The 24,659-nt window shown below is 25.4% G+C and overlaps 1 long non-coding RNA gene across 1 annotated transcript; it reads left to right on the top strand.

The window, feature by feature from the left end:
* Positions 1–9,582: 9,582 nt before the first annotated feature.
* Positions 9,583–10,792, top strand: LOC149989614 (uncharacterized). Its single transcript, XR_016502371.1, has 2 exons — positions 9,583–10,306; positions 10,502–10,792. It is a non-coding gene; the product is annotated as an uncharacterized LOC149989614 (long non-coding RNA).
* The last annotated feature ends 13,867 nt before the right edge of the window (positions 10,793–24,659 follow it).

Raw genomic sequence — 24,659 nt, forward strand, 5'->3', positions numbered from 1 at the left:
CAAATAGTCAAAAAAAAACTCTCTTTTCTTAACATTTGTATTTTTCTTATTGTTAAGTATTAAGAGTTAGGTATTGAATTAATTTAAAACTATGTTTTTAACTACTTAATTACTTAACAATAAGAAAAATACAAATATAATTGAATAATTTAAAACTATGTTTTTAACTAATCCACTAATTAAGATCAATTTATGGGACTCATAGTGTGATATTATCAAAAATTGAAGGATATTCTTGATATTTTGAAAAAAATTAGGAACATGTGTAATATTTACTTTTAAGAAAAAAAAATTATTCATTCTTAATCAAAAAAAGACAAAGTACTAATATTATAAGTATATTATTATCAATCTATCAAGGATAAAAATTCAATAAAGATATGTAAATAATTGAGATAAGTAGCAAATAAAAATGACAATATGATAATAAGAAAATAAATATACTTAAGAAGAAACTAGAATGGCTTTTGCCAAAGATTAGAACTCTAGAGACTCTTGAAACAAAAAAAAGAGTTGACAAGAATAAAGAGGGCTTCATCTATACTATTTAATTAAGAGCTATGTAATGGCATTCTACAGGGCCTCAAACATGTCTCTAACTTATGAAATACATGTTTTAACTTGCAAGATAAGTTTCTTATATATATGCTACATGTTTAGCTTATACCACAAGCTACCAATTCATGTGATATGTGGTTAACTTGTTGGCCAAGCATCCAACCTATCAATTATATTTTGACATGTATAAAGGTGAAATCACATCTATAAAGCTTCTAAAAAGCTACTATACAAGATATTATTAAATTAATATATTTTTATCCACTTCCATCTATTTATATTATCTAAATAATTATTAAAATAAAAATGTATGTTTATGACATCATATTCCATTAAAATCATCTAATTATTTTTTTTCAAATTATTTTATTATTTTATTATTTTATTATTTTTCTTCTATAATTTTAATATATTAAATCAAATTTGGATTTTTTCCGTATTTTTAATTATACATATGTGCTATTTTTTTCTTATCAAAAACTACTATATATAGATCTAAAAGACAAAAATCTTAAATTTATAATTAATTTAATGCTACAAAACATAGTATTAATTGTTTTATGTAATTATTTATTCATAGTTGTAAATATTTTATGTATTTACTTTATTTATAGTTATAGATAATTTATTATGCAACACACAACAAGAATAATACAAATTTGGAAGGTACAAAAATTTGGAAGGTATAAAAAGATATAAAAAGGTATAAATTTTTAAAAAAAACTTTTGATGTTACCTACAATTAAATAAATTATATAAAACTATGAACAAGTAAATAAACTATGCAACTATTGGTTACTTTATGTCTTTATTTTCAATCATTTAATATTAGTTAAAGACTTTATAATAATTTTTCAGATTGGTCCAATTAATTTTTTATTTCATAAATAATTTATTTTTTCTACCACTACTTGAGAATATATAAATATATATATATATATATATATATAATATTTTTGTATGTAATCCACATGTCAATCAAAATTGTACATGCATCTGATTTTAATATTTTCTTTTTTAGGTAAAAAAACTAAAATTTTAGCAAGTTCTCAACTTAATCTATTGGGTTCTTATTATTTTTTATAAATATACATATATATATATATATATATATATATATACTTCTTAGTTATCTGTTTTTTATATTTTTTATGTAATACATAATTTATATATAAAATTAAAAAATATAAAGTACTTTGTTAATTTTTTAATTTGTAAAATAATTAATTTAATCATTTTTCACTATAATCATCTATTATTGAAAAAGACATCCAATCCAAGTAAGAATGTAATCATACAAAAATTTGATTTTAGCCACTATATTTGCTTATAAGACTACATCCAATAATCACTTTATAAGTAGTGAGTTGCTACCAAGATATGTAGATTTTAGAATACCTTTTGGTACATTTAATTGATTGAATAAATTTAGGTTTATATTTAATAGATAATTTTTATTATAATTTTTTTATTAAATTATTAAGTCTTATTTGTATCATTCTTTATAACTTCAAGCAATAGCCACATATGCAACATCATTCATATATTTCTTTAAATAAGATTAACTTATAATATGATATATTTTGAATATCAAAAGATTATTAATTAAAGTATAAATAGTAATTAATAAATCTATTATTTATCATTTAAATAGATTATTTTATCTCAATAAACTCTCATATCTAATATAGAATCAATTTTATATTTCACAAATATAATGCTCTATTAAAGAATCTAAAAAAATATAGATTTTTTAGCTATTTTACTATGTTCATATTTTTTCATAGTTGTAGATACTTTATGAAATTTTAGGTATATATATATATATATATATATATATATATTTTGATTTTATGTAGAATGTAATCATATTAATTTATTTTTGGCCAAGATACATATTAGAGGTTTTTTACGCATTATTACCTCAATACATAAGTATTTATTTTTAAATTTTTATTAAATAATATTTTTATATATTTAATTTTAAACTAATATTAACTAATAGGTTATGTATTATAATATCTAATAATATATAAGTGAAAATTCTAATATAATAAATAATAATATAATATTTCTGAAGCATATACTATATTCGAGGATTTTATTTTGGTTGTGATGTACTTTATCTAGGCTACAATAAATAGAAATATAGTACATAAATATGTAGTTGATCTCCTTTATTATCCATATTTTAAGATGATGTTTTTCTAACTACACAATAAAAATATTTAATAATCGAATAGAAGTCTAAAATTCAATAGAATAAAAATAAAATTGAAATTTCTAAATACTATTATGTAGTGATTTGTCACATATTATTAAAATTTTAATTTAATTAAGTACTTTTGACTTCTGCAACAACTTTATTATATATTATATAATTTAAATATTATTGAAATTATAAAAATAATAAAACTAGGCCATTCTATTATATATTTTTTTGAATCTCAGTAATACTTAAACTTTTTATGAATTTTTAAAATTTTATTATTTTATGATTTTAAGAAAATAAATATTCTAAGATATCTTTTAAATAAATTAGAATAGATAGGTATTAGGTTTTTTGACTACTATTTCATTTCTAATAATTCTTGGAGTACGATGTTACTCTATTTAAATAAAATTTTATAAAATCCTAAAGATAGTTCTAAGAAATCCTTTTGATGATCTTTTACACATTGAAATAGTATTTTGTAATTAAAAAGACATAAAAAATTAAAAACATAATTTTAAATTTAATTTCATTTTTATATATAAATATTTTATAAAATATTTATTTATATTGTATTCAATATTTCCATCTATCCAAATATGAAAGAAAAGATTTTTTTAAAATTAAGTTTCTTCTAAACATATAGTATAAAAGATAGATTCTTCTAGGTTTTACTTTTTACCTTATAATAATTAGTGCAGATCCTTGGTTCATTTTTTTTCTTTAGAACTACCACCATAGATGATAGCTATAAAGTTTCTTCTATTCGAATAATAAAACTTGCTTCTAATGCTTTGTTAATTTTTTCTTTTACTTTTTTATCATAGTTGAAATTTCTTTGTACTAAGATCATGATAAAATTAAATATTTATATCTAATTTAATCTTATATTTTCTTAAATTTATTTAATATAATTCAATAATTTATAAGATAAAATAATGTATTAAAATATTCTTCTAAGACATATTTGACTACCACAATTAGATTAGGTTATAGTAAAGTATTTATTTTTAGATGTTATAGTTTTTATTTACATCAAAAAATTATTTTTAAATATATTTTCTGTCTCTATTAGATAAAAATATCTCTTTAAGTTAGGATAACTAATTATTTATAAATCTATAATCAAATATATATAGAAATGAATATCACAAGATTAAATTCTATTAGTTGTAGAAATAATTTATTTTAAGGTACATATATTATAATAATTAAAATTAAATAATTCTAAATCATAATTCTTTTTTTATAATCTATTAATAATTTTAAAAGACTTAATATCTAGTATTTTTTAGAGATTTAGATTATAATTTTATTCTCCAAATTAATTAGATAGTTGATCAATATTGTTATAAAATAGACTTAAAGAAATATTGATATCTAAATTAAAAGTAAAAATTATAGAAATTCTCACAAAATGCCATGGACTTTAATATAAGAAAAATATCATATATATTCCTAAAATATGTTGAAATATCAAGAATACACATGTATTCTAGATAATAGCAAATATATATTTTTTTATAAAAATTACAAATCTACCATTGAGCTTGATAAAGTACAATCTTATTTTTAGTTTAGGTGAATCTAAGGTCTAAATTGCATGCCGTACAGATTTTGGCCCAACATTTTTTTGCATAAGTTGAGCCTCTTCACAAATTAGATGCGTATGTTGCTGCTAATATCAATGTTGCTATAGCAATACTTCTAATAGATCTTTATAATGAAAATGTTCTTATTCCATGGCCAAAGGCATAGGATAGAGAGGCAATCAAATGTACTTTCTTCTTTTTAATTCATATTTTATTTTAACATGGATTTTCCACACATGTATATTATATTTATTTAGGTGGTTTAGGCTAAAAGTGAATGTAAGCAGAACTAGATTATTACTTAGAAACCATCCAAAGCTAACTTGTTACTTGAAGTAAATGGAAAAAAAGGTGCTATAGCAAAAGCACAAAAGAGAGGATCTTATTCAAAAATAGAAAATTGCATGTATGCATGACTTTGAATTGAAGAGGTGTTTAATTCTCTCTATCAAAATAATCTTCAAAAGATATTGTATACTTGAATCAAAATATATATATATATATATATCAATTGTCTTTTATTGATTATTATGGTATTTAAAGATATTTAATATGGAATATCCACACATGTGCATTACATTTGTTTTTTATTCAATATAATGACATCTCAGTGATGTGACTATTGCATATTTGATAATGACAAAGTTGAACAATTGTCACAAACATACATATTTATTCTAATAATTACCTACATGCTTAAATAGAAGTAGATAAAAATGGATTAATTTCAGAATATCTCTTGGAGAAGCTTTCTTGAAGCTTCATGGACGTGCATTTTGACTTTACATGTGGAATAAGCTAACTATGTGATGTTCTTTTAAAAAACTCACTTTGCAAGTTAAATCATATGCCTTGTAATTTTGACATGTGTTGGAAGTCCTATGAAATGTCATTACGTAGCTCCTAGTTAGATAATATATATGAAGGTAAGAGCGAAGCCTTCTTCACTCTTAGCAATACCTTTTTAGTCCTTAGTCTTATTTAAAGACTTTCTAGTCTTCTTGTCTTTAGCAATAGTCATTTTAGTCTTAATATTATATTACTTTTGGAATGAACCTTTATTCTTCTTGAGTTACACAAGAGTGTTTTAAGATTCTTCTTCTTTTGATTCATGTACTTAATAACAATACTGTGTAGAGAAATACTAAGGTCCTATATGGCAACTTAAATATGTAGAAAGCCTGCTAAAAAAGGCTATCATAGTAAAAAAACAAGTTTGTGCCATCTACAAAGTAGACTTATTTGTGAAAGCAATACCAACCACTCATACTATGAATGTCACACAATAAATAAAAATATTCTTGAAAGAGCTTTAATATTTAAATAAAATTCATATATTTTATAATTTTAAATATAAATTTATAAATTATATATATATAATTTTTTAAATATAAAATTTATAATATTTAAAATATTAAATATAATTTAAATTTTATATTTATTAAATATTAAATTTATAAATTTAAAATATTAAATTTATAAATTTTATATATATTTTTGTAAATATTGTACTTTGTCCTTGGCCTTAGAGTAAGCAAGCTTGTGTAATAAAGAGTTATTGGAAGTTATGCCACAATAGCAATAGTGGTAGTGTTGGTGTTTAGTTTGTGGGAAGGTCCAACTTGGGTAAAAAAGTGTTGCATCAAAATTTGTGCAGCATATGGTTTAGGCCCTAGATTCACCTAAAATAAGAATAAGGTTACATCTTATTAAGCTCAAGAATAGATTTGCAATCATCACAAAAGTGAGGGGCATATTTTATATTATCAAGAATAGTGGGATATTCTTGATATTTCATCATATTTTAGGGGTATATTTGTTATTTTTTCTTTAATATATAATTTTAGAAATAACTTATTTAAATTGATTAAAACACCATTAAAAGATTTTTATATTAATTAGTAATTAATTAGATTTATAAAAAAATTTAATAGATCTTTAAATTTAATTATTTAAATTATATTTTTGAAAATTTATAAAAATTTAATCCATTTAATATATAATAGATGCTTAGGTATTGATACAAAGTTTTTGTCTTTGTTTTATTGTTAAACTTTTGTATTTTTTCTCATTTTATATAGATGCAATTATACAAAGGGATTTTTTTTTCTTACATATTTTATGTTTTATTGGTTAGAAAGATTATAGGTTAGCAAAGATTATTTTTTATAAATAATTATTTCTATTAATTTTAGATAGTAACTATTTTTTATCCACTGCTTCAATTCTTAATACATGTGTATGTATAATAAAAATTAATATTTTTTTAATCTATAATAATAATTTAAATTATCTTTATTATCCATTCTTTTTTATTTATTAAATTTTTATTTTAATATTTTTTAAACAATTTCTTAGTATAGATAGTTCCATCAACTATGACTTTTAAGTTGATACAATATTATAGCCTTGCTTAAGTAAGATTTAAAATCATTGATAAATAATTTTAGTCCGAATAATTGTATAGATCATATTTAGATGGGAACAAAGGTATTAGTGGTTGTGCTCACATTATAAGACTTTCTTTTGAATAATGTCCGGATACAAAGTTTTAGTATAGAAATATGTTATTGTTATAAGTCTGTATTGATTTTGCTTTTGGAGCTCCTTACATCTACTTGGTCCATTTTTGAAAACATGCAAATATAATCTGTTTAATTGTATTTGTGCTAGAATTAATTTTTTGTATAAAAATATTCCATAAATAAATTCATAAATGCATAAATAAATCGTAATATTTCTCAAGAATGAATATTTTAAAATAAAAACATTAATTACAATTATGTTATATCACAATATAATAAAACTATGATAAAAAATATAAAAACTTGCTTTTGATCTTAGTATGTTAGTTGGATTATGTAAAAGATTAGTAATGCATGAATTGAAATTAATTAGATTTGTGATTTAATTAACTACTAGTGCTATGAATATAGGTTTATATTAATATTTTCTATTAAAACCGAAGAAATACCAAAAATAAAATAAAAACATCTTACTTCAAATTACATAAAATATACAATATAATTCATACAAGAATATTCAAATATTTTCAGAAAATTAAGTTAAAATTTTAAAATAACTAAACTAATTAAAAAAATAGTTTTATTTTAGTACCTTTTATAAATTGAAAAAAAAATGAAAAACTTTTAAATCAAAGAACCGAAATTCATTTGTCATTAGTGCATAAAAATTCAACAAGTTGAGCAATAGTTGTTTAACATGCACTTATATAATTGTTTTCGTTACCTATGAAGAGACCACAACACATGACACAAAATCGATGGTGCAATACAACACACACACACACACACACTCACTCTCACTGCATGCATCGTTGGACAATACACACTCGAATTAACTTCCACAAGATACATGCAAGAATATATTGAGGAAAGGGAATCTGCACAAGGAACTAAAAACAGGACCAGAAGAAGAAGGATGAGCTTCATGTGTGAGGGAGCAAGACTCCAGTCCCTCTGCATCATCCCTTCCGCATTCACAGCCCATGGACGACAACACACAATTCTAACCATCTCCAAAATGCACACCTTTGGGGTGGCAGACCAGTTCGGCGGAGACAAGCTGTCTAACGAAGAGGAGGGTGGTGGTGTGCAGAAAGCATCTGTGTTGTGTATAGCAGAGGAGAGGAGAGGAGATGTGTTTTGCAGGAGGGGGCGAGGTGGTCAAATGCAATCGCGGTGGGACTGTGTAATACAGATTTTTTGCCGTCTGGTGCTTGTTGCAGCAGCAGTAGCAGCAGCAGGGACATGGAATCATGGGTGCTGAGCAATGCACCCACGCGTGTCACTGCTGCATGGAACCCCTAAAAGCAGGGTTCTCATGTGCGGTGTTCGGCACTGAGGGCCTACGAAGAAGCGAGATGGAGATCTGGGCCAGGCAGAGCATGATTCAAGACGTCTCCTTCGGGAGGCAGCCAACTGTTGCTACAATGGGCCTTTGACAGCTATGGTTGCTTTCTAGAGTAGCCAACGGTAGAGGCCTGGGCGTGATTGTAGCAGGGGTTGGAGGGAGGAGATGAAGTCAAGGAGGCAAGCCGATTCCATTCCAAGTTCCAATGACAAAGGCTGGGACAGTGCCTCTGTGGCCTGGTAGGAGCCTGGATCGAGGCATCGCTAACTGTAAGACACTGGAAAAGGAAATGCAGGCTTTGCGCAGAGCTACAAATAGGGGGATCGAATTTGCCAATTCTGGCAGAAGGCTCTCTCAAAAGAAGTGGTCTCCTCGAACGAGACTCTGCAATTGATCTGTTCCGCCCACTTTCCCTCTAATTTTATAACCGAAATTCCGACATCTGTGGTTATGCTCTGCGCTAATGCGCCCCGCGTTTGGGCCTTTAATCAAATCCTTCTCTTCTTCTTCTTCCTTCCTTTTTTTTTTTTTTTTTTTTTTTTTTTTTCAATTTTTTGTTTTTTTTTCCTTTCCAGATGTCGAATCAGATTGAGGGTGATAATACAGATTCAGTCCCTACATTGAAAACGGTTCATGAACTTGTAAGAATTGCTTTACAGTTATTTTGGTTCGACGGATCAATCCTGGGCTGGATCCATACACGGACACTGTCAGGTCTCCGGGAGATAAGACCTTGCATCCGCTCCTTTTCTTTTTATGCAGAAAAGAAAACTCCAGTGCTTTTTTAAAGTCTTCGTTATCGCGTAAAGCATAAAAACAAAAACTTGAATGATGACAATCATCTTTTACGGTACATTTTTCACTGCAAAAATCACTGTTACCTAACATTTTTGTAATGATGCAAAGTAATGAATAATCGTACAGTACCCAGTTCCATGATAAAAACGAACTAAAATGACCTTATAAAGACATAATCACAGACGCATATTAACGTAAAGTTGGGGCATTGGTAAATTACTAATGATATAGGAAAAATCAACAGTAATTTCTCATTCGTCACCGATGTTTATTCTCCATTCTCATTCATGCTCTGTGTTTGTCCGCACCAACAAACAAACACCCACATATATATATATATATATATATATATCAGACGAGGGATCAGTTCTTATCACAGAGCCCTGACCTCAGTTAATGAACAATCAAGAGACAATGATATTGTTATGATTGGAGCTGTTTCTGCACCATCCAGAGGCATGTTGAGGGCGAGGCTCGAGGACTTTTTCTCCAAGGGTCACCATAGTGCTTAAGGGGCGAGGACAAACCTTGCGACGCTGCGTCTGTAAGTATTCTAATGTACCGCTTTGGAGTAGCGACCACTGCCCTGCTAGCCATGACTAGTTGGTACCATGTATTTCAAGGAGATGTCTGATTCCGCTTGACAGGAGACAAACTGATGTGCGACGTCATGCCTGCGTGATACTCTTCCCACGCAGATGCCTCCTGCCAAGATGGGTTTCGGTCTTACTAGGGCTAGGCTCAGTGATCCATTTGTCGCAAGTTTTTAGTTTCCCAACGCACTTATGCCCGGGACCTTGGTCCAACACTCCCACTCCGCCCTGGGACTGATATAAGACCGTGGTTCGCAGGATTAAATTCCATCAGTGTATTGAGCTTGCAGACCTGGGTGCTCAGCCCATGTGAGGAAGTGCATACTGTGCGGATTCTACTGGAGGCTAAAGCACGACGGTGCATGTGACGATGCTGATGATCGCGGAGCTTCTTGCAAGAAATGGCGTTGCGTTCTCAGGCTGCTTGCAGATGGTGACCGCGGAAACTTGCCACCTTCGGCAGCTTTCAAACTTGCCCAACTCGTGTTTTTTCGGGTCATCGTCGTAGTTGGTCCTTCTCTTGTTGATTTCTGTGACCACCTTGATTCCGGCCTAATTTGCGCTCAATCATCAGCAGCTGGAGGATCAACTCGATTAATGCAAAACAGGCTGATATCAGGGTGGTCACAAAATCAATCCACGGTTACCCTTACAGATTATAGCCAAAGTGTGTTATGAAGGTAGGAAGAGCACCACGATTCGAATCAACGATAAATGAATGTTATTGATGTTGGAATGTAGTTGGACTAGCCTATCACACGTAGACTCTGCAGATTTACATGGTTGTTGACAAGGTTTCCAGGCCCTGCGATCACGATAACTCTGTTGCCCATTTCTATTCTGACTAGATTGTCACCCTGTCCGAGATTTTTCAGGAGCCTGTGTCAAGGTCGCATCCGATGTAGCCAGCATGGAGTCCAGAATCAAGTGTACCTGTGCTTTTAGAAATCATGTCTAAGCTGCAGAATCACTGAAGGCTAGTTTACTCGGCATCAGAAGTCTTCAGGGCTCATCAATTAGGAGAATTATAGACCTCTGTGGTTGGGTTTATGTTTTCACCATCATGTCCATACGTATGAATGAGAAGCTTGTGATTGCACCACTCACTGCTTGCATTAGTTTATGCGCAGAATGATTAGAATAATGTGATGTAGAGTATTCATGTATTGAGCTCCATGATTTCTTAGCCAATCTACGAATGTCTGGACACATTTCAAACGCAGAAACGGAACAACCGTTATCTTGGTTGTAATCCTGACTCTTAACACAGTTGTGCGAAATATTGCATTGAAACATTTCCTAATTTTCGGTAGTAGTAGTGCCTGCTTATAACAAAGATAATAAAAACAATACTCGCGGATGACCTTCCTACTCAATGTATATCTTACTCACAGCTCCTCCAACACGAACAACAACTTTGCTCTGGGCTTGAAAGTTCATTTCTGTTGATAAATTCAGTTCCACTGTGACGAATGAGATGCTTTGAGCTCAAGGATAAAGCTAACTTCCTCTCCGCATGGATTAGCTGATCCGACACACAGTCTAAATATAAAGTATCTCCCTTCACGAAGTAGAAACTTGACGTTTTGCGACACAGGTGTCGCACTTTTACGAACTGGTGAAGCGCAATAATACCGGAATTCTCAATATGTACCACACAACGCAGCCCCCAAAGGACCCATATTTGATTCACTCCACATCTTCCAGTTTGTGAAGCAACTTCTCTTAGATGAAGAGCAGTGCTGCAGAGTCAGTCCGAACCGTGAGCTCAGAAAATGCACTGATTCCTTCACCCTTCACTTTGCTGTCGACCAATAACAGACCCAGTTTGCTCACTTACTCTCTCTCTCTCACACACACAAACACAATCTCTCTCTTTCTCTCTCTCATTCACCGAAAATGCCAACCTGCCAAATCTTATGAATCCCTTGACTTGAAGAACTCCGGGCTTTTGAGGATCCCATGATAAAGTGTCTCCAACCATATTTTTCCTTCATTTTGAGGCAAGAGAGAGATCGTGTGTGCATGTGTGTGAGTATGTGATTTTAACCATAATTTCCATTTTATTGCAGATATTTCGGATAACTTGGTGAGTGCGGAAGAACATCCTGCAGTGATCATCTGTTGCTAACCACCCTTTCTCGTTAATGCACAAACAATGTCTTACTTGGGTACACCGACTTTGTGTAAATATATACAAATTCATATCGCGGGAGTGCTACACACATAAACACAATTTAAATTGTACAGTTGGTGATGATCTTTCATGGAGAAATAATTTGTTCTACTGCGCGGAATCGACTCTTGATGTTTGATTATTATAGATTTAAAGATGTAGTCTTTTTTAACAAGAGCGGCTGCAATGAAGTATCCATGTTTAATACCATCTTTAAGGTAAGTTCTCTTGAGGGTTCTGTGCTATTGAAAATTGAAAAGATCATGCCTGTAATACATGTTTACAATATCTGTGTTAGGTTCAATTAAATACATGTTTATGATGCATGTATAAGAGTTCTATGAAAATAAGTAAACTTATATAATGAAAATATTGTAAAATCAACTCTCAAAAATATCAGAATTCAAATTCAACTGTGGAATATATATATTTAATTTACAAACTGTATTTTAGATACTATATATATATATATATATATATACATGAATTAAAATTAATCTTTGTGAAAAAACTTAAGAAGAAAAAATTGAAACTTAAAATCTTAGATCAAATTCATTAAAGTGTTAAAAATTATAAGTATTTTTAAAAAGCATAATTAAATAATTTATTAGATTCAAAATAATTAAACCAATATTTATTGGCATTTATTAAATAACCAGTATATATATATATATATAAAATAAAAATAAGCTAATCAAGATTAATAGTAATAGTTAATTTTAAAACATTGATTATAATCTATTAAAATTTTAAAAATATTATTAAATATATTTTTTATATAAAAAATTAAGATGTTTGTTTGATTTTATATATTTTTAAATAAAATAATTATATATGGATGTTATAGGCATCTATATTAACTTAAGGAATATAAACAAGTATAAGTATGTAAAACTTAATTAGACCAATAATACATCTCTTAAAAAAACTCAAACTTTATACCTATATATTGCATCTATGGATGAATAATGTGACTACAATTATTATTCTGAAAACTTTTCATCATAAGAAAGCCACTTTAAAAGCATCTTGCAATTTCTGATGTTTCACATATATGTTTTGTAGTGCTCAATATGCTTTTACATAGCCTTTAATATATATATATATATATATATATATATAAATTAAAGCCATCTTTAGTCTTACATATATTTTTATATACTCAAGTCTTATTTTAAAATTTTCTAATTTCATTGTATATATAAAAAAGCTATTCTTATATCTTCATATATTACAAAACATCTCTTTTATTTTATTTTTATTTCTTTGATATAAAATTTATTTATTATCACTTCATATAACTATCTAATTTTTAATTTTAAAAAATTTGATATGATTAAAGTATAGAATATAAAATTTAAATTTTTTTATTAAATAAATAAATATATACAGCTTTTAAAAATATTATGGTATTTTTAAACTTATAAATTGTCTTCTTTTTTATAAAAAAATATCTTTGTTAATTTTTTTTTATTATTTTCCTTCTTTTAAAAAGGTATAAACTTTTATATTATTACATTTGTATTATATTAAATAAAAATTCGAAGAATATCAATATAAATATAAAATAAAATCATAAAATTGATAATTATTATAAATAATTTTTAATTACCACTTTAACTAATAATAAGTTCAATTAATTATGATAACAAAAAATAATAATAATTTCTATAGAAAATTTAATACTTTAAGTTACTTAAGTAAAATTAATTATAATAATCAAACTATAAATATTTTTAAAAATAAATTAATACTAATAGATTCAAGAAATCATCAATCAAATGGAGTTCTTAATTGAGCTCCAACTTCTTAGATATTTGATTTGGACATCATACATAAGATTTATCAAAATTTTATAAAGTGGATTTTTTTTATAATTATTTATAAAAATAAGAATTTACATTAAAAATTTGAATGTATTTTTAACAAAAAATTTATCAAAGTAAAGAATATATAATTATGTAAAAGTTTTTTGCTTTAACTTTTATAATTCTCAAATATTAAATCAAAAACTTATTTATCTATCAAATGAAATAATTAATTCTTAAAGCTTTTTTCAAAAAATTATAAATTACTATATTATTATTTTTATAATTTTGCATCAAATGCTCGTATCAATAAAAATATAGTATTAAACTAACATGGTATTAAACTAACATGGACAAGAAGATTAGAAAGTCTTAAAATAAGACTAAGGACTAAAAAAGTATTGACAAGAGTGAACAAGGCTTCTTTCTTGCCTCTTTATATATTCTTAATTAGGAGTTATGTAGCAATGTCTTATAGGACCTCCAAAACATGTTGACTTTGTAAGATATGTATCTTAACTTGTAAGACAAGCTTTTTATATGTGCGCATTATATTTAACTTATTTTGTAAACTATTAATACATGATTAACTTATTGATGATGTTTCTATCTTACAAATCAATTACGAATGTATATAAAGTTAAAGTAGTATCTATGAAGCTTTTAGAAAGAATTTTAAAAAAATAATATAAAATAAATCTATTTTTATTTATTTCTATTTAATCATATAGATAAATATTAGAATAAATATATATGTCTAGAATATAATCTTCCTTTCTAGAGACAAATTCCAGAAGGAGTGATCATTATATATTGAAAAAATTTAAAATGTAGCAAATTATATTTGTCACATATTCTAATCTTTTTTTTCTTTGAAGATGGTTGATAGATCCTTTCAACCATCGATAGTGTCACATACTAGGACAGGTAGACCACCTTGTTATTTGATCATTGTTAAGGTCTTTGTAACTTCCTTCAAATAAAGTATTAAAAATAGCATCAAAAATTATTCTTATCTCTAATAAAATCACCAAATATTGAGGGTTTCTTTCAAAGTTGTGATATCAAATATATTCTATCTTGCCATCTATTCAAAAAAAGACATGTCATTCTTGAGGATCTTCATCTCAATTACGTCATCTTGAAAGTTGTGACAATTGCAATGTCTTGTGTAATAAGTCAGTAAGTAATAGCTCTTGAGTTGAATTTACAGGTTTTTGATTTTTCATCTTCTTAGCATTATAAATATATAGAAGTTATTAACAAGAGTAGAAGGTAGAATGCTATCTTCCTTAGATCTTATTTCTTTTATAGCAAAGATTTGATATTTTTCATCTTGATTTTGATGGATGTTATTGATAAAAAACTTCAATTCTCTTTGTTGTATTTATAAGATTCTTTGTTGGTTCCCAAGTGCATTTACTAATATCATATTTGCACCAATGAACAAGATATTCCAAAATATTTAGGCACCACTTTAAATCTAAGGTTTTTTTATCTCAAAAACTTGATTATTATCCACTTCAATGGAATGAGATGGCATTTGTCTTTTTCTTGAGATATTCATTGTCTTATATGGCTTAAGAAAAAACATGTGGAATATAGAATGGATCTTTATAGACTTTGGTAGATATAATTGATAAGCAATAGCATTGACTTATTCACAAATAGAAAAAAATTCAAGCCTACAAATGATTTGTCAAATCTTTTGTTGCAAGATTATCAAATTTTAAAAATTCAAAAGTATCAAGTTATAGATAATAGCTATAATTGTCAAAAAAAAGGTATTTGTGAGGAAAAGAATGTGTCAAATTATTGTATGCAAACCCTACTAATGGTAAAAGAATTGTCCAATCACTTTGATAATAGTTGATGGTACATCTCAAATATTGCTCTAGAACTGGATTCATGCATTCTGCTTGCCTATTAGTTTAAGGATGAAAAGCCAAAGAAAGCTTTATATCTATCTTTATAATCTTAAAAAATATTTATTAGAATTTTAAAAGATTCTCTAAAATCTTAATACAAGTTGAGTCCCTTTATCCAATATAACATTTTTAGGTAATCTATGATAGCAATAGATGTTATCAAAAAAAATTAGCTATTTTTTTTTATCTATGATGGATTTTTTACATAATAAAAAATGTGCCATCTTGACAAAATGATCTATTATCACAAATATAGAATCATATCAACTTAAGACTAGAAGTTTTTAATAAAATCCATAGAAATAAAAGACCATAGTTTTTTCGAGATAGGTAATGACTAAAAAAGTCCATAAAGTTAATAATGAGGAGTTTTAGATCTTGAATAAATATCTCATCATTGTCCAAAGTCTTTAATTATCTTTTTCATTTGACGCCATCCAAAATTTCTTGATATTAGCTCCAAAAGCTTATTATATTCAAAAAAATCTTACTATATCCAAAATGTCCAACTATTAGAATATTATGACGAGTTTAAAAAATATGTAATTGTGCTTTGCTTTCTAGAATATATAATTATCCTTCAAAATGAAGTAGATTATTTTTGAGCTTAAACTTTGAAGTATCATGAAACTTAGAAGAATTATTCTTGATATCATAAATAAGAAGATTAGAGGACATACTTGATTGAATTTGTGTAAGAAAGGTTGAATCAATAGTCAATATTGATTTTATTGCTCAAAGATGAAAATGCTTTGATTTTAAAAAATTATTCTTTTTTTATCAAAAGTTGCATGTCTTCCTTTTGGTGCAAGATAAGAATGTCTAAAAAGAATATCTAACAATACTTATTATATTTTGAATTAATAAGTAATCTTAAAATCAAATCTTAATAAAAACATGCTCCAACAGGCATAGTGATAATTTAAAATATGTACCAACATGAAGTACTTGAAGTACTTATGATCCATATATATATAATGATTGGACTAAAAGCACCTTTTAGATAATGATGTCATTTTTTTAAAATAAATCCACAATTGCAAGAAGTTCTTTACTGTAGATCTCATAGCTAATCTTGGCTATTGAAAATTTCTCAAAATGAAAAGCTATCAGTTGGAACTTGTCATCTACTTCCATTTGTGACAAAATAATATCTATGGAAATGTCTAATGTGTTTGTTTCCATGAAGAATACCTTCAAAAAGTTGATATGATACAAGATTGATGCAATAATAAATGTTGTTTTCAAGGCTTTAAAAGATGCTTCAGCTTCTTTGCTCCACTCAAGTTTTTCTATATATTTCAAGCATGTAAGAAGAGGAATAGCTTGAAAAAAAAATTGATAAAGATTTGATAATAATTAAAAAATTTCAAAAAATATTACAAATCTTTGACTATTTTTGAGATCTTACAATCTATAATAGTTTAGATCTTCTTACGCTCTATCACAAGACTATTGATTAAAATAATATATTCTATGAAGTCAAGTTAAGTAGTGTGAAATACATATTTTTTCATATTGGTGTATAATCTTGCATCTTTTAGTTCTTATAACAAATGACAAGTATGAAGTTCATTCTCTCCTATGTTTTTAGAATGGATTAAGATATCATCTAATTAATAAATAAAAAAATTATTAAGAAATTCACAAAATATATCATTTATTAGATGTTGAAATATAGTTGGTACATTTGTGAGTCCAAAAGGCATGACATTATATTTAAAATGCCCATATTTGGTTTAAAATACAGTTTTCAATTCATCTCCTTCTTTGATGCATACTAGATTATATACTTATAGATCTATTTTTGTATAAATATTTATTTGATTTAATTGATCTAAAAGTCCTAAAACTAAGAATAGAGGGTATATATTCTTAATAGTGATCTCATTGAGTCTTTGATAATTCACACATACCTATAGAGATCCATCTTTTTTCTTTATAAATAAGATAAGAATCTTAGCAAGATATTTAAATAGCATATAAAATTTTTAATCAAATTTTTATTAATATATTTTTTTAGTCCATCCAACTTGTTTTGTGATAAGCAATAGATTGATTTGAATGGTGGTTGCGCCCTTTCTTGAAGATTCATGGAATAATGATAAAAACAATGCTTTTGAAGAATATTTTTATTTTTATTTTTCAAAAACATCTTGATAATCTTAGTATTAGCTTAAAATGCCATTTGAAATTTTTTTTCTATCAACAATTGATATGACATATAACAAAAGTTGATCTTTTTTTATAGCATGCATAAAACTTCATACTAATTATAGTTTGGATGTATTAGCCTTATAGGTTTTTATTTACCTAGTAGAATTTTGAGCTAAGCTATAGAAAAGATCAAGATTCTAAGAAATGTAGTCTATTTGAAGATTATAACTTTTTAATTATGATAATTCTAAAATAATTGAATTAAAAAAGATAAAATCATATTAAATATTAATAAATTATTATGACCACTAGTTACTATTTTTATAAGAATAATTTCATGTATACATCTTCAAAAGATAATGAATAACAATCTAATACTTCTACATATATAGGTTTGATTTTCTTAACCAAAAATATATCTTGTTTTTTAATAAAGTCTTTGTTTATAAAATAAGCTGAGGCTCTTCAATTCAACAAGGCTAAGACTATGTAATTTTTTGGTCCTAACAAACTTCTATTGTAAAACAAGGTGAGAAATTTGAGGAGAGAATATAACCTTTATTAGGAGTTACTTAAGATTCTAGCTGTAGGATTCCTATTGTAGTTAAAAAAAACCTTATTTTTTGACACATTTTCCTCTTTGGCAACCATAGTTTTTATTTTGTGATTGTATTGTTTCTTTGGACAATGTTGAGCAATGTGTTTAGATTCTCTATAATATAAGTACAAACCTTCTTAACAATGTTGAATATTATTTTATTCAATGAGAGGTTTAAAATGTATCATATCAATTTGCATTGATTTTGGCCTTGATGAATAAGTTTTTGAAAGCTTAAGAGCTATTTTTATCACTAGACTTATTCTTCTTCACCTAATTTTTTGTTCTTGATATCTTTCACATAGTTAATTAATGCATGCAATGGCTTAAGTAATAAATTATTTCAAAGATTCTACTTTTGATATTGTCAATAAGAAATCTTTGATGTTGTTATTTAATCCATATCAAAATTAATTGATAAGAACTTTGTCATTCCAGTCTATGTTGCAAGCAAGGTTTTAGAATTCAGTAGCATATATGGTGGCTAAATATGATCCTTGTATTATAATAAATAAATAGATCAAGAAGTGTATTTTTTATCAAGAAAATAAGAACCTCAATTTTTAAATACATGGACTTTTATGCAAGTCACAATATATAAGTTTTTTTTTAATTATTAATACAAATTTATTTCTTCTTTGAGTACAATCCTTCATGATAATTTGAATGAATATAAAGATTTTAAAGATTTATTCAATAAAATATTTAAAATATTTTATTTAATTATTTTCTATATAATTATAAAAAAAAACTTTAAAAAAGAAGTCAATAACTATTTAGTCCAATTTGATAACTTATTATAAAATATTTTTTATTCTAAAGAAATATTCTTGTTTAGATGATAATTAAAGCCCTTTTTAAGAGACTTTAATAAAAAAAACTATAAAGATTTTTCATGATTCAATTAATTTTAAAAAATATATAGAATATAAAGATTATAAAAAATAATAATAATAATTAAAAATTATAATATTTTATTTTTAATGTATTTTTTTTATTAATATAATATATAAATATTTTTACCAAAATAAATCTTTGAATAATAAAAAAAACATTTATGCATCAAAAAAGAGATGAATAAAAGAAATTATTCTAAATTAGATTAAGATATATTCTTAAGAATATATGAGATATTCAATGATTTTGAATTTTTGTCAAACATAAGTTTTTACTCAATTAATTTTTATTTTTATGTTTTTAAATAAGAATAGAATAGCAATGAATAAATATTGGCCTTAGAATTTGAAATGATTATTTATAAAAAATTAATTTTTTGTGTTTTTTGAATTATTTTAAAATATTTTAAAATAAATAAATATATCAAATTTATTTATTTTACATAATATAATTAGAAATTAAAGTTATATTCTAATTAAATGTCTATTTAAAGAATTTAATAATTATCATAAAGACTCTTTAGTTTAATCAAAATTTTTATTGATAAAAAGAAATTCAAGTATGTGATGTAATTATGTGCATTAGATTTTTATTAAGCTCATTGAAAGATGGTTTTATTATAGTTTTTGTTAAATATTCTACAAATTTAATTTTTTAAAAAAACATACAAATAATCAATTGCATATCTTGTTTAGAAATTTTTATCTTATACTAATTGAAAGAAATACTACATGTAACTAATAGGAACTTATTCATTTCAAATAAAATTAATTATATTTTTTAATTAAAATTTTAACAATTTTTGTTATTAAAAAAATTGAATTTTTTTTTGGCATTATTAAACATTTACAAAAAAGTAAAAGAGTATTTTTGTTAGAATTTGGATCATAAAGGAATAATTTTTATTATTATTCAAAAATTAAAAAATCTAATTAAATTTTGGTAGTAATCATTAGATTTAATAATTAATTTTTAAAAATTTAAAATAATTATACATATATATAAAATATTATTAGCATAATAACCAATTTATTACCATAAATGATAATTGAAAGTTTGAAATAGAGAATATTTTTGATTTGAAGCAATGTTAAAATAAATCAAGCTATATTATGTAATAGTACAAATATAATATTAATAATTTTTATATATAATTATCTTAAGGTCTTATTGATACAATATAATAAAATTATGAATTTAAATTAATAAATATCTATCTAAATTAAATAATAATTCTTTAAAGTAATAATAATATATTTATAAATATAAAAATTTAGATTCAAGAATAATTTTTTATTATATATATTTATAATTTTTTATAATTAAGATAGAAAATAAATGACTTATTAATTTTCTTTAAAATAATATAATATAACATGTTTAGACTTACAACTTCAAAAGAGAGTTTTGATGCTTAACAATATTATTAAAGTGACTTCTATGAAAAAATGATACATTGTCGTGTTATAACATAGCTAATAAGTGAAAGAGTGAAGAAATATTATATTATATAAGATCTTATTTCAAAATATTGTAGAAAATTATCTTAAAAATATAGATAAAAGTCAAAAGAAAACAAAATTAAAAATTAAAATGTTGTCTTTTTGCAAAGTAGGCTTCTACTTACTTTGTAGGAACATAAATAAGATAAAATAAAGTAGAATAGAAAAATAAAGAATATAGACATATGTACAAGGGAGTTAGGAGTTGATTTTAGTAAAAATGACTTTAAGAAAATAAGAATTGATACCTACAAAGGATCAATTGCCAACCACTGTCAGAATCAGACCCTAAGGCACGAAACCATGCACCTACGGCAATTTCAGGGTTCTTTTGCAAATCAAAGTATATAATTTGAGAGAACACTTCATAGGGTTTCTTTGAGCATTTTTTTTGAGCAATTTGAATTTATAATGACTTTGTAAGAGCTTTGAAAAGTCAAGTTTATTTTGGGTAAATTTAATTTTGTGAAAAAAAAAACAAAAAAAAAAAACAAAACAAAACAAAACAAAACAAAAAACAAAAAAAACAAATGGCTTTTGGAAGAATTTATTGAGTTGATAGTAGATCTATGAGTGGAAATTTGTAGGTTTATGATTAAAGCTTTTTTTTATTGCATGTTGTAAATTTGAGTATGATTGAATGGTTATATTAAAGGTTATTGAAGTTTAAGTGGGTTGAAGTCTCAAAAATGGGATTTTGAAGATTAGTAAGGGTTTCTAAGATCTTTAGAAATATGCTAATTGGATTGAAATGAAATTTTTTTTATAAATAGTAGACTTGATTTCTAATAGATATGTGAATTTTGAGAGATATTTAATATATGAATTAAGAGATTTTGGCTTGGAAAGATTGGCATCAAGATTGGAGAAGGAAGATGGCCAATACTTGAGTGGATTTTAGGATTTATCTTCTATTTGGTAAGTTCGATCTTTTTAAAAATATTTATGCTTATTGCCAACTTAATTGTTGAGATGTTTGCAAATTTTGAGTTGAAATAATTAGTTTGATTATTAGTTATGGAAGTTTCAATCTGCCATAGGATTTATTAAGAATTTGTTTATGATTTAGAATTGATTTAGGATTTATGGTTTAGGATTTTGATTAGGATTTGTTTAGAATTTGTCTAAGATTTGATTATGATTTATTTAAGATTTGTTTGGAATTTGATTAGAATTTATTTAGGATTTGAGTAGGATTTGACTAAAATTTGTTTAGAATTGGATCAGAATTTGATTAGGATTTGTTTAGGATTTGTTTAGGATTTGATTAGTATTTATTTAGAATTTTTTTAGGATTTAATTAAGATTCAATTAGGATTCAATCATGATTTTTTTAGGATTTTTTTTATATTTCTTTTATAACTTATTCGGAAATTTAATTGGACTTAATCAATATTTGATTATATTTGTTAAATTTTAATTGCAATTTAATTATGATTCTATTAGAGTTGTTAGGACTTGCTATTGCAATTTTCTTCTATCTTCCATAGCTAAGTGCCTGATGCATTTTCAAGTAAGATTTCGCATAATACAACAATGTTAAATGATATCAAACACCTTTTGGAAGTTATCATAAATACTATTTGGTAAATTTTGAAATTTATTAATTTTTAATGTAAAATATACTATATTTTTACCTTATTAAATAAATCAGAAATAATTTTAAAAATATATATGCTACTTAAATAAATAAATAAATAAAAATAAAATAATAAATTAGATATATAATAAATCTATTAATTTTTTTAAATATTTTTTTGAAATATAAATTTTAAATAAAATTATATTGTATGCTATAGTAAATTTTTTATTAACTTATTTATTGCAAGAATTTACTATAAAACAATCTAAAACTTACATATTTGGTCTAATTACTTCATAATTATTGAAAAAAATATTACATGGCTTTTTTATTATTTAGTATATATAAAAGTAAGATTATAAAAAAAATGGTTTTAGTGATATTTTTTATATACTTATGTCTTATTTTAAGATTTTACAATTTATGTAAATTTAACTATAGTTATTTTAGCGTTGTAATACTTTAAAATTTTTTTCTTTTTTTTTCTTTTTTTTCTTTTTTTTCTTAGGTATGCATGTATCTATTTTTATTCTACATGCATATTTAGATTTATATCTTTGATATTATATGTTTAAATTTAGTACTTCATGATATAATATATATTAAGTTATTTTTATATAATTAAGTTTAAAACTTTGAAGTACTTATTGAAGCTTATTGTTTGAGGCTTTAGTGATATGTTGTAAAATTTCTTACAATAAAACCTCTAAAAAAAAACTTTAATATATAATTTATTTTACAAAATAAAAAATTAATTTTTTAAAATATCTATGCAATTTAAGTTTTTATTAGATATTTTGAAGAGGTTTCAAAATTACTTAAATTTTAAAAAAAGTTATCTGAGTTTCTTAAATATATAATATAAATATTTAAAATATCTAAAATGCAATTGAAATATAATACTATTATGTTTATATATATATATATATACATATTAATGATTTTATATATAATTCATATTTTAAAAATAGTAATTATATATATGTATATAAAATGAATAATTTTGAATAATAATATTAATTATTATAGTAGTATTAAGGAGATTTTTAAAATTTTATAATTGTATTACAGATTAATTGTAAGAAATCTTTGTTAAAATCAGAACATTAACTGATATTTTTGAAGTTATTAAACATGATTTTATTTTAAAAATTATACTATCTTGAATAGATTATTAAAAAATAAAAAACATTCAGATGTAATATTATCAAGAAAAGAAAGTATTAATATCAGGATTATTGAGTAAAGACAATGTATAGCATAAGAAGATAATCAATTATTTAAAAAGTAATAATTCATGGAAGGTTGTCCATTATTGAAAGCTAGATTTTAATGTACAAAAAAAATTATTATATAGCTAAAGAAATGTTTTTTTATCATTTGATCATCTCATAGTTTTTTAAATTTAAAATTATTATCAAATTTTATAATTGTTTTTGTTTCGATTTTCAATTTTTTTAAAAGTAATAAAAAAACAAAAAATTGTTCCAACTAAAGTATGTGCAACTTGTTTTCAAAATCAACAACATTTCATGTTCAAATTTGATTTTTAGATAGTATCCAGAAGATGTGACAAGTTCACACTGAGTAAAACAAAATATAGTGCAGATCGTTTACAAAATCAATGCTGACATGTCAATGAAAATAAAATCTACTAAAATATCTCTTAGAGTATTTATTAGGACATCATTGTTTGTGCTTATAAGATCCTTAAAATGAAAGCCAAGAAGGTGAAGTCGATCACATTTGAGTGTTGAAAGTCTTGCAAAATAATCCGCACTTACCAAGCAGTACTGCCGTAATAATAATAATAAAAAGAGGACTTCAATGCCTGAATCTCTGACATGGTTTGTTTGTTATATGTGCTGGGAATTCCTCATGACTTGTGAGAGTAAATTCGGTTGTGTTTTGGTCGGCATCTTTGAGGATTGAGTGTGATTGTGTTGTGCATGGAGATTTCGGTCTCGCTATTGTCGCAATAAAAGTGGGTTTTTTCGCGGATTCTGTAGGTCGTTTTAGAATTCAACTCTGGATTGACAAATGATTACCGCTGATGTTTCGGCGACGGTGGATTTGTCAAAGCGATTTGTGTGTGTCTCCTGCTTGTCTTTGTCTAAAATAAGTGCTTCCAGTTGACATTTCATTATCACATCGATAAACGTCAAGAAAATGATGCTGAAAGCAGAATCTGAACCCTAAATAGAAGAAAGAAACAAGCTGTTGAACTATACGAACTTCAATAAAAAGAGGACTTCAATGCCTGAATCTCCGTCATGAATCCTGCTCCCTTCTAATCCCCCCCTGGATATGTTCGCGACGTTGCAGTTTTCAAGCGTGTATTCGAAGCAGAATTCCATCTGCTAATGACCAAGTTACCTGATCGCA

This window comes from Physcomitrium patens, chromosome 3, assembly GCF_059467195.1.
Source record: "Physcomitrium patens ecotype Gransden chromosome 3, ASM5946719v1, whole genome shotgun sequence".
Lineage (NCBI taxonomy): Eukaryota > Viridiplantae > Streptophyta > Bryopsida > Funariales > Funariaceae > Physcomitrium > Physcomitrium patens.